At 39.3% G+C, this 11,980-nt stretch overlaps 1 long non-coding RNA gene and 1 other non-coding gene across 3 annotated transcripts; both read left to right on the top strand.

The window, feature by feature from the left end:
- The first annotated feature begins 5,957 nt into the window (after positions 1-5,957).
- Positions 5,958-8,575, top strand: LOC115903200. 2 transcript variants are annotated; one of them, XR_004060683.1, is made up of 4 exons: positions 5,958-6,031; positions 6,323-6,485; positions 7,312-7,423; positions 8,285-8,575. It is a non-coding gene; the product is annotated as an uncharacterized LOC115903200 (long non-coding RNA). The 2 variants fall into 2 exon arrangements; XR_004060684.1 differs by having other exon boundaries at positions 5,971-6,036.
- On the top strand, positions 7,565-7,683 carry LOC115903801. The gene has a single exon (XR_004060731.1). It is a non-coding gene; the product is annotated as a small nucleolar RNA SNORA26 (small nucleolar RNA).
- Positions 8,576-11,980: the final 3,405 nt, after the last annotated feature.

Raw genomic sequence — 11,980 nt, forward strand, 5'->3', positions numbered from 1 at the left:
AATCATAATTGCTATCAGTGAAAAGTTATGGAACAAACAAATGGATTTGAAAGGTGATTAAAAATTTAAATGACACAAAATGCAGTATCTAATAAAGCCATTTGCCTCACATATATTTTAATGTCAATAACACTGCTTCCATAATACAAACCCCACAGAAATCATAGAAAGTGTGAAGACAAAAAAGAGATAATTCCATACTTTTTTTTTCTTAAATGACAATTACTTGACTTCAGGGTAAGTTGTCTGTTGTTTCTGTTCGTTAAACATTTTTGACACAAAATTAAATTGCTACTGATTAAGCACTTACTGGTTGTTCAAGGGAATATTTGTAAATACACATCATTCTGCGAAGAATTCAGTATCATATTCCTTAATGCTAATATAAATACTTTCATGTAAAGGTGGACACATTTCTTGTCTTTTTTCTGAAGATAAATAATAAAAATAGAGAATAATATACAAGTGTATTTGTGTCAGTTTGAAAATAGTCTAGCACTGTCTTTTTTGCTCTTCAGATATATCAAAACAGGAAAGAAGAAAGAAACTTTCATGCTGGAAATGGACTAGTGTCTGGTTTTTGTTTTCTTCTGCTGTTGTCATTTTCAGGAATAGAAACTTTATTCCTGTAGCTGTTTGAAGATAAAAAAGTGCTAAGCAATGCAACAGATACTAGTTACAAACTTTATAGGAATTGTATAAATAAAGAACAGTGCACAATTGTTTCCACTCCAAAGCATTGCCCTATCTTCTTACAACAAACAACCAACCCTGTGTTTCTTCTGAGTGTTAGACAAAGAGAAGGAAAACAAAGGACTATTTATAACCTAAGAGTGCTTATATAATTTCTGTTGAAAGGTCAAAAAATACCTCCTGCATTTAATTTTAGATCTGTCTTGGTCTCATCTGGTTTTACACTTGAACATTTCTATTTCACTACATAAAATATGGACCTATTGTAAATATACTCCTTGGCTAGCAGAGGCATGGATTTCCATAACATTTTCCATCAGACTTTTCAGAGTATTTTGCAAGCATCCACTCAGAGTTGTCAAATTATTTGGTGGCAAGTTAATATTAGCTTCTTTTGCAAAGCAAGAAAATTGCCAGCAGAAATTTAGTGACTTGTCCAAAGTTAACACAGGAAAGTTGGTAGCAAATCTGAGGCTAGAATATCTGTTCATTCTGTGCTACAAAGAGGATATTGCATTTCCTCTCCAGAAATCTTGTAAAATTCCACAAAGGGTTCATTTATGTTTTTCTTGTAATAAACTTGGGTCCAGAAGAGTGTAATCATCAGTCAGTTTTGCTGAAAAAATGTTTGGAACAGATCAAATTTAGGATATATTTCCAACCAATTAAAAGGTCATTTTAATGGAAAAGGGAGTTAAAACAATACTAAGGCTTCCTGAAAGCATGGAAAATATATAAGAATTATAGGAGAATTCAGATATCCAAAATATTGCAGTGCTGACAATGTAAGCTTAGAATTTTACAAATTTTTAAAATATGTTTTGTATCTAATATTATGTTCTACCAAAAAATAGCACAATATCTTTAACAAAATGGCAAGTATGTAGACACAAGAATGAGAAATCATGATTTTCCATGAAGCCTGGCCTCATTCCAGAACAGACTGGTGGCTTTAGTACAATGCCAAATACCAGCTTGCAGCCTATGGATTGAATCTGTGGCACATGGCTCATAGCAGGTCCATGGAAACCACTCCATCTGCACCTGAAATTCTCATGGCAAGAGTGAGTTGCAGTCCATGAACAATTCATGGAAATCCATAGAAAATGTGGAGAGTCTAAAACCAAAATATCAACCCAACTTTGTAATTACTATTTTTCTTTAAGACTGTCATCTTCAAAGCAACCCCTACCCAACATTTTCAAATTATCTGAGAAATTATTTCTCTTGATTCAAAATATTGTAAAACGTCACATTTTGGGGACAGTATGACTTGTCAGGATTCTAAAGATAAAGCATGGAAATAAAACTGAATCTTGCCTACCTTTTGCTATTTAAGCATTTTACTAGTTGGCAAGTAGAGAATACCATCTCTTCATTTTTCTCAGAGATTATTACTTTACAGAAGAAAGCAAAACACATTTACAGCATCTTGTGGAATCCTGACTCCTCCCCCTCAGGGACATCCCCAGGGCCTTGCTTGGAAGAATATATCATAGTTTTCCCCACCTCAGCTGACAGAGAGGACTTAAGCCATGATGCTCTGCAGCACTACGGCCAATCTACATTAGATTGCCTTCCCCATTGGCCAGCTGACACTGCCCACCCCAATTACTCCTCCCTCATGCCCCCTACAGGCTGCTGCCCTTTGCCCGCCCCTGTGCCCTCAGGTCGCTGGTCACTGACCCCGCACTGAAGCTGTGCAGGCCACATGGTTCGGTCTTCTGTCTCTGCTCCCTTTGGTGGGGTGGATGCAATAAACCCTTGCTGGAAAAATCATGCACAGACCCTTCCTGTCTTTCCTCTGCTGAGCTGTCTGTGGTGTGTGTGTGTATGGGCTTGAAATGGCTGCTCTTGAGGCCTCACTCTGAGCAGCTTCTGAAGGAGACGTGTCAAAGAATGTTGCAGCATTTCTACCACCCTGCCACACTGCAACAGCATCTGACATCATCTTTTTTTGGCCAGACACCACATCTGAAAGCCCAAAGACAGCAGAGTAAGATAGATGCAAGTACATTGATGTTGAGGTACCAAAAGCTGGCTGAGTAGCTACAAGGGGTCTAAGACTTCTCTAGTGAAAGCCATTACATTTTATTCTATGAAGAGGCTGTTAAAGCCTCTGCAGCCAGTCCAAGTCAATCATGGCCTGGAGCTGTGGTTAGCTCATCATACCTTACTCCTGCCCTTTTCCTTCTGCTTGAGTTTCAAATACACTGTGTTAAGAGCTTGGAACAGTGACAATAATAGAACTTCAGTGTATTGCTTCATCAGTTTAAATAATACTACCCTTCCCCACACTATACCCAAGTAAAAATATTCTCACCTTCCCAGAAGGAAGACACTTGAAGAATGGCCTCTTCATCACGTATATCATTCAGCAAGGGAGCTCACTAGCAAACTTTACTGGCATTTTCTTACCTATACAAAATGTGCTTTCAGGTGGAAAAACACTATTTAAATTCTAATCATGCGTATTAGCTGGAAAGAGATAACCAAAAATTTTAAATATGGAAGTAATTTATCAAACAAAAAGAGACTCACTGGATAAAAATAACAGAAAACTGAAGTTTTTACAGAAGTATATTGATGTTTCTGCCTCTGAAAATGAAATAATGATTGTGGCTTTCCTTCCTCTTCTCCAAAGATTTTGTTTATTATTTTTATTCTATTTTACAGGCTTCAATTTTAACTCACAAACATTCTGAGGACAAAAAACCCCCAAAGGACAGATAAACTGTAAGTGGCATTTAGTCTATTTTCAGCATGAATTTAAAATAGCCTTTACATTTTATAAAATTGTGCATAAATTAATTAAATTACACTTTTATTACATTACATCTCAAAGTTTTCACCAAATTTAACCACACACACACACAAACACACACACACATGTATAAAAGGCTATTACATTCTAAGATTCCAAACCTGACAATTATTTAATGCTACTGAATACTAATACTACTTGGCAGGTAATCCACCTGCAAAGACTCACGTTCACAATGAGGTTTTACTTGATTGATTTTCCTTCATATCACTGTGGAGAAAGTAAAATTGAAGTGAAACGTTTATGACAATTGCACATTGTGGTAAACTCCTAATGTTGTTAAACAAGAGTCTCTCCTCTGTGAGAAGCATCAGAGCAGTGACTTTGAGACTTAATTCTTGCATGTGACGAAGAAAGACTTGGCTAATTGGAGCACCACTCTTCAAGATTTGAACAAGTTAGTTCAGCTCACCCAATTCCTCAACACTAATCTACAAAATAAGACACCATGCTGCCACTTAATAAATTTCAAAATCTACTCATGACCAGGCCTGTATTTCTCCCAGTTAGTTAAAATTAACCTGTATCCAGATCCACCAATATTGTGGTCTTGAGTCCCTCAAGTCCCCAAAGTACCCAGGTTGTGGGCAGACTCAGTGCCCAGCTGAGACGTTCATTCAGATAAAAGTTACATGCCACACACATGGAAACAGCAGATCTGCCTGCAGCCTTGTAGGTAGCAACTTAGTGGTTACAGCACTTTAGCAGGAAATGGGAGAACTAACCTGCAAGTAAAGAGGCTCAAATCCACGTCTGATTCTAATTTATTGAAGGACAGTTATTTTATTCTATAGAGAAGGTTTGGAAAAGGACAGGCAGGTCAGGCAGACTCTGCATTTCTTCTCTTGAAGTTATGCCACTATCAGACACAAAAGTTTCATGGAGCCAGAGAGAAGGCAAACAACACAAACTTTGTATGGGGAAAACAGAAGAAAACTTGTGAGGGGTAAGAAAAAAGTGTAGGATTATGTGAATGATTAAAATGCTCAACTAGGATGGATACTAATCACTGGTTTGCTGTGGATTGCTGGCTTTCTGTGTAACAGAAGTGCCAGTTTACATTCTGTACTGGAAAAGAAGAAACCAAACTTGACATAAATCCCACTAGCATAAGTGCTAAAAATTTAAAGGTTGAATGCCACTTCATCTTTATGACTACACTATGGAAAAAGACTGATCTGACGTAGGTGTCTGTAGAAAACAGTCATTGCAAAAGGAGCTCACTTGAAATAACTTAAAACTACATGTCTCACAAATTTATCTCCAGAGGCTGATTTACCCAGAGTCCTAAGACAGGTTTTGAATCTTGATGTACAGACAATAAACAGGGTTAATCTGCAACAATGTTTTGAGCGTCAAGACTTAGAAGAGGTAACTAGAAGTGGTAGGAAACAATTTCTAGAATCATCCCTTGATTGCAACTATGTGACTATTTGTTTCAGGCTGCATCAGATTGGTTTGCTCGGTCGAGAGTGATTTAAGCGCAGAGTTCAGATTAGGGATAGTGGGCCAATTTGTTATTTTCTTTCTACACACTTCACACGTGGAACTCAGCGTGAGCCAGGACATATTGCTTCTCACTGAGACAGGAAGGTATGAATTATCAGCAACATACACATCTATTTGAGAAACAGGGACTTCCATTCAATTCAGTTTGGACAATGCTTTCAGGCACAGGGTATGATTCTTGGGGCATCCTGTGCAGGGCCAAGGGTTGGACTCGAAGATCCTGATGGGTCCCTTCCACCTCAATACATTCTATGATATATTGTCATTCCTGCCTACTAGCTTTGCTGGGCAACATACAAAGTCTCTGTCCTACAATCTACTAATTCCCTGTTTATGCTAATCTGCTCGTACTCACTCCAAAACCTCTTAGCAGCATCCCCAGACGGGCGGCCCATTTTATCTGGGGCAGAAGAGCAGCAGAGCTCTGCACCGAGCTGAGGGCTGGCTCGCAGGACAGGCCTGCTGCCACCGCGTCACGCCTGGCGCACAGCCCGGCACAGCTGCATGGCATTGCCAGGGCATTAGCGAGGCTCGGGGCTTTACCTCACCATCCTCAGACAGCTCCTAAGCCTCCTAAGCAGGGCTTAGACAGAGATCAGCGGTATTTAGTGCCTCAAACCCGCTACACAGCTGCCACTTCGCACCGAAGGCACATTTGTTTCCCGGTGTTAAACATCTCCGGGCACCCAGAACTGGGCCGGGGAGAAATGAACGAGCATGCTGCCACGAAAGCCTTGATCCGACCCATGGGGACCGCCGCAGGAAGCTCAGTTGAGCAGCGGAGCCGGCCCCTCAGACGCGGCCACAGCGCGGCCCACCAGCAGCTCCCCGGCCCTCCGCCTCAGCGGCTCGGCCGCGCGGCCCCGCCCCACGCGACGTCACGCGCGCTGTCCTCGCCAATAGGCAGCGGCGGCCAGAGCCGCGTGGGTCTCGCGGGAGCGCGCGGCGGTATTTAATGGCCGGCAAGGCCCTGCTCTGTCCTTCTGTCCGCCGGCTGTGGGCGCGGTAAGGTGAATGCGGTTGCTCACAGGGGAAACCGCCCGCCCTCCGCAGGGACGGGCTCTGGGCCTGGGGGGTGGAACCGATGTGGCTTTCCCTTCACATCTTGCCCTCTCGGAGCTTGGCGGTGCTCCGGGGAGTCAACACAGGGGGATAGAGCATCTTTCCCTCACTAAAACCCAGTGCGGAGCCCTTCCCTCCGCCCTGCATCCTGTCGTGAGGCACAAATAGCCCGTGTCCCTCCATTCCCCCCTCGCGGTCCCTTGCTGCCCGGCTGATGCCTTTCTCCCTCCGCAGTGTGTCCCGAGGAAGCGGCGGGCCCTTCAATGGCCCCGATGTGCAGGAGGCCCGGCGCGGCAGGCCCGGGCAGGGCCAGCGCTGGCGGCCTGCGCTCACGCCTTGGGACGCCTATGGGTGACGGGCACACCGAGCTCAGCGCTCCTCCTACAGCATGGGGCTGGTAAGATAAGGCTTCGGGCTTCCGAAGTGGAGGGCTTTGAATCCTGAGAGTTTTTAAAGACAAATAAAGATACATGGGTTGCTGCCCTGCGTCTCTGAGCTGAAATAACTGCCTACGTTTGCACCCGTCTGTATTTTAAATCGCAGCTATTGAGCTGCGCAGACCTTAAATCTGGATCACGGCGTTTATTTAGTTTTTTTAATAGGCCGCAACAAGAAAATTGCAGTTACAACCTGTGATGTTTAGACTGTAGGCACTTAGGTTTAAATGGGCTTAATAATTGTTCAAACAAAGAAACCCCCCTCCGTTTTGGGCCTTCCCAGAAGTATACTAGTCCACCTGTAACAGTATCATTTGATGTCTCTTGGTTGAGTGCTTTATAAGCTGTAACAAGGTGTATGTATATATCTGAGTAGACACAAGGTAGCAATGAATTATCTGGCAAAGATTCAGTCAAATCTACAGGTTTATAGTTTACCTCGGTAGTGTCAGCACTGAAAGGAATTTAGGCATCATAAACTTTCCATTGTTTATGATTAAAAGTATATTTTTAAAAAGTTATGTTCTATGTAGTTTATATGTTATGTTTTATGTAGTTTAACTGGGCTAATGAACATGCCTTATCAACCTATTGAGCCAGTAATTGACATTTGCTCTAGGTTTTGATTTAAACATGAACTTGTAAATAACTTTTGCAACTCCATGGAAAATTAATTTTTAAATGTTTAACAATATAATAGCAACTCTGTAGAATAAACTTTAGTTTAGAGTTTTAACTTTGGTTAAACAGTATTAATAATGTTACAATTTTTTGTGTGTTCTTTAGAGGCCTCACATAGCAACCTCATGCTTGAAATGTTTTAGACATGGGTAATCACACCTAAATGTGAAGCAATGCTCAGGACTTCTTAGGAATAAATAATGCCTTCTACTGGAAGGTAAGTGTGCTCTCATCTAATGACAATTGCCAATGGTATTTCAAGCAAATTATAGTATCTCTTAAACAAATAGTAAGTTCAGATCATCTTAGTTGATAAGAAAACACTATAATGTACTAAAATCTACTCCCCTTTTATGCTTTGCCCTCTTAAGTCTGGCAGTGTCTTAAGTGGCCAACACTGAGGGGTATAAAAGTTCTCTTGCAAACCCAGAGGTGAGGCTGAAACTCTTCTTTGGATCATGCTTAGGAGGAACACATTTGTATTACTGCTGAACTTCAGGAAGCTGCTAATCAACTTTATTAATAGTTTGTAGGAAGATTTTGAACTGTCTTCTTGTTATGATATCTGAATCTTAATATCACAGGTTATCAAATCTTTGTGCTTTGTGAACCTGTGTGATTAAGGTCTTGAGTGAAGAGTTTCTTGTAAATTGTTTGGTCTCCAGGTATGTAATTGTGAAAAGGATTATCAGATAATAGTGGCTGCATTGTCTTCCATTCCTGAAGGAGTTTCATTTACTCCCTGCTGGAAAACAAAGCAAAATAGCTTGGACTAGTGAAAAACCTGTGTGGTAGCTGTTAGAACTTTATATAGATTTAGCAAAAAACAAATAGCAAAAAAATAACAGGAAAGCCAATGATAGTTACTGGGTCTGCTCATTCTAATATAGCTGGTCCTCTGGATTCCATTCTAATGGTATGGGAAAAGCAAATCCCATCCTGTACAAACCAAGTAATTTCTTTTGAGAAATGGCTCTGGCCTAAGGTTGATGTCATGTAGAAGGTTCGTGTTTAGAGCAGTTACCAGTTTTGTGTGTGCATAATGCTGACTGCAATTTAAATAGAACTTCTTTTACAGGGATGAAGACAACATGTGCCAGGAACTGACATTAAACATCAGTTTATGATTTCCTGAGTGGATGATTTCTGACTTCATACAAGATGATTCCAGTTGTCACCTCTAAGTATCTTGGAAGTAGAATTGAGACAAGCAATGGCTTAAATGAAATGTCTTCAATGATCATGTTGAAACAGGCATCTCACCATTTGTTGAAACAGATTTCCTAACAAAATCTGTAATTTGACTATGTTTGTGGATTAATTGAAATAAATTATGAGTATTAATTAAAATAAGAATATGCTACCAAAAGTTAGTGTTTTGAAGGTTTTTTCTTAAAGTATTTTCTGCATGACCACTTTGTTTCATGGATGTAAACACTTTTGTGTTTACATCTTGCTGTGTTCAGACTTGATTAACTTAATCTTAAATTTACAAATCCATTGAAAAGGACCTCTTAATCTTTTATTCTTGGTATCTGAGTATTTTGAAGTATTTTGTAATGCAAAAGCTGAGATCAATCAGCTAACTCCCAAGTTATTTCATCGCACTGTATGTGTTTGCATGTTCTCTACAAAAGAATTATCTCAAACTGAAAAGAACAAGTTACCAAGAATCCCATTCCTTGCCTATTTTAAATTAACAAGGAAAATGTTGCGATATTCCATGTAAAGCACTATCAGGGAGAAGGTCCTTAAAAAAACAAGGTCATTATTGTTGAGCAATTAAAAGCTTGTATGTGCTTTTCAGTAGCTTATGTCTTAATACTGAAAACATTTTTCTTGAAGGTAGGTCTTAAAGTAATTTTGTGCATTGTTACTGCCAGTGCTTTCCTAGAATGCACAAGCAAGGATATTAAGTAGAAGTGGCTGTCAAGTGCTCACCACTGCCTTCTTAGGAGACTGAGTTGGTGCGGATTTAGGGGCAAATAGTATGTATTTACACATGTGGTCATATTGAACCCCCATCTAGACAGGAAGTGTTCCTTTTTACCTTTGCTTAAAGATACAGTAAAAGGGTTGAGTAATGATCTGTTTGTGGCCTTCTAGGCTCACCTAAGTCTGCTTGTTTTAATGAGAGACAACTAAATTTGGAGGGTATGCAGAAGTACTTTCTCTTCACAATATTAAACTTGACAAGTGTCGATTTCCTCTTGCAAGAAACAATGTATCATTTCTTATAAGTCTTGTCAGTTGTATAGGCCTTTGTCTTCTGTATCCAAGCTTAAGGATTTGTTTTTAGTCTATTTAGTCTTGTTTTCTGTGGTTGTGGTTTTATGTCTGCCCTGTGCAAGACTTCTAATTTGCCTTTCTCAGGTTCAATGTTAATTGATGATATTCAGTACAGACTGATTTCTGAATATTTACTCCTGTTTTCCTTAACCAGTAAGCTTGTTTACATTTGATAGTTTGGCATGATGTTTTCAGTGAGCTGTCTACACTTCCAGAATTTCTGAAGGAATCAAGCTATCTTAGAATTAGGGTTGGAGTTTTCCTTTTCAGATTAATTTATCATGCAATAAATGGCATTAAATTCCATATACTGCTCTGTACACGAGGTTCTTGTCAGAATCAAGATCTGTTGGGGTCTGCAGCCAGGGTTAGTTCTGAATTATTTTTTTTTAGTGGTTTCATTGCCGTCTACTTTCCACTTTTCCCCCCCTTTCTTAAAAGTTTCAAGAAGTTTAATTATAAGATTACAAATGTTCTAGGATCTACCTCTTTCTATTACTGACAACTAACATTTTGTTTTGTGTCAGTATGTCTGATATAGAAAATAAATTTTTCACATCAGTGGCTTGCACAGTATATTGGCACTATGGTATAAAATCTTCCTGATAGAGTCACTCTGTTAATGAAGTCAATTTGCTGCTGCTTTTGATGAAATACCTACATGCCACTAAGTGACATAGCTGCATGCAAGGTCCAGTCTTTGCTGTTTTATGAAGAATCTGGTTAGAAAGGCTAATGAAAAGAGAGTCCATTCTAGACAAGATCTACTGTTCTGATTTCACACAGCATAAATGGAATAGGTTTAGTGGGTTTAGTACATCTAGAGAGAGATCAAGAATGAAATAAAGTCTACTTGAGACTCCATGGTGAGCACTTAAAGTTTCAACAATCTTGTTCTTCAAATAACTAGGCAAACTTAAAGCATTATTCTTTAAAAACAGATCTGGTTAATGCAAAATCAAAGCAGAGATTATATTTGCAAGTAAAGTATCAAATTATTCACATATTTATAAGCCTTATATCTTTCTGCATTTAGCTATTTGAAATCACAAAGTTGGGGCCATTGCTCTATGCTGGAAGCTCATTTTGAAGAAACACTCATTGGAATGATAAGTCACTTGAGAGTACTTTGTTCTGTGACTTCTCATGCATATTTATAAGAAATCTCTCCTCAATTAACTGTGGCTTGCTCCTATTCCATCTACAGACTTTTGGGAATATAAATATGTCAGTTCAGGCATCACTCACCTTAATACATTTATGTTATATCACATTAAGGTAGTGGAGCAAAACAAAAGGATTAGTATTAATCTAGGGTCTAAATCCAGTAACTTCATTGGTGTAAATGAGCTCATTCACCCTGACCACCACCTTGGGGGACTGTGTGCTTGGGGCTGTGCAGTTCATCAGGAAACCTGGTTGGTTTGATGAATGCTATGCTCTAAATGTGATAACATTTACAATTCTCCCTTTTGTTACTCATTGGAAAAGTGAAGACTAATGGGGAGAAACATAGCCAGGTTTGCCTGAGAATAGGCCAGGGCTACCAAGTTGGCTTACAATCTTGTTATAGGCTAAATGACATGAAACCATACTTGGTCTTTTTATACATTTTTATATGTATGCTTTGTACAACAGGGAGTATATGAGAGATTTGGGGAAAATAAAGAAGAGGGAAAGATATAATATAGTTTTTAATCTGTACACTTCTTTTTATTCTGGCTATTGATAGCAAATGTAGGAATGCTGCTTTGGGTTTTCTTTGACTAAATCTGCAAGAGGGTTAATCTGTTCATCAAGACTGGGGACTGTCAAACAAAAGGGGAAATATTTACATACCTATGTGCTTATTCCTGTTCTCACAGACAATTGAAAAGCATGATATTTCCTATTTCACTTCCTTTCAGTAAGTAGTTACAATTGATGAGACATAATGATCAAAGGAATGAAAAAAACCACCAAACCCTGAAGAATATAATTATGGAATAATGTGCTTTGCCTTGGACAGTTTTCTATACACAGGGCTACAGGAAGCAACATTGTGTTATATTCTGTGCAAGGATCTGGCAAGGCATAAAAATGCTTTTTTTTTTTTGGTTGATTTTGTAGTTGTTTTTTTTTGTTTTGTTTTCTTGGGAGACCACCTTGAAAGTCTGGTACTCTGCAACAATTTTAGTTCTCAGGAGCTTGTCAATATCAGAGCTTGTGTGACTTCTGCTTAGTAACAGAGATTTGTGATCTCAGGGGTTTGTAGTGCATTGTTTTTAATAATCTGAAGTTTGGATGCAGGTATTCATTCATCCTAGAATAAACATTATGACTCTTTGTGGCCTTACACTAACAAATCAGCCTCACTGACACTCAGTGGGAAGCTTGGAGATAATACTGAAGTAACAATGGCTACTTGCTGTCCTAGCTATTTTTCTGAGTTGATGGTTAGTTGACTGCATCTTCATTACTTCATGCTTTCTCATAATGCTACAGT

Source organism: Camarhynchus parvulus, chromosome 4, assembly GCF_901933205.1.
Source record: "Camarhynchus parvulus chromosome 4, STF_HiC, whole genome shotgun sequence".
Taxonomy (NCBI): Eukaryota; Metazoa; Chordata; class Aves; order Passeriformes; family Thraupidae; genus Camarhynchus; species Camarhynchus parvulus.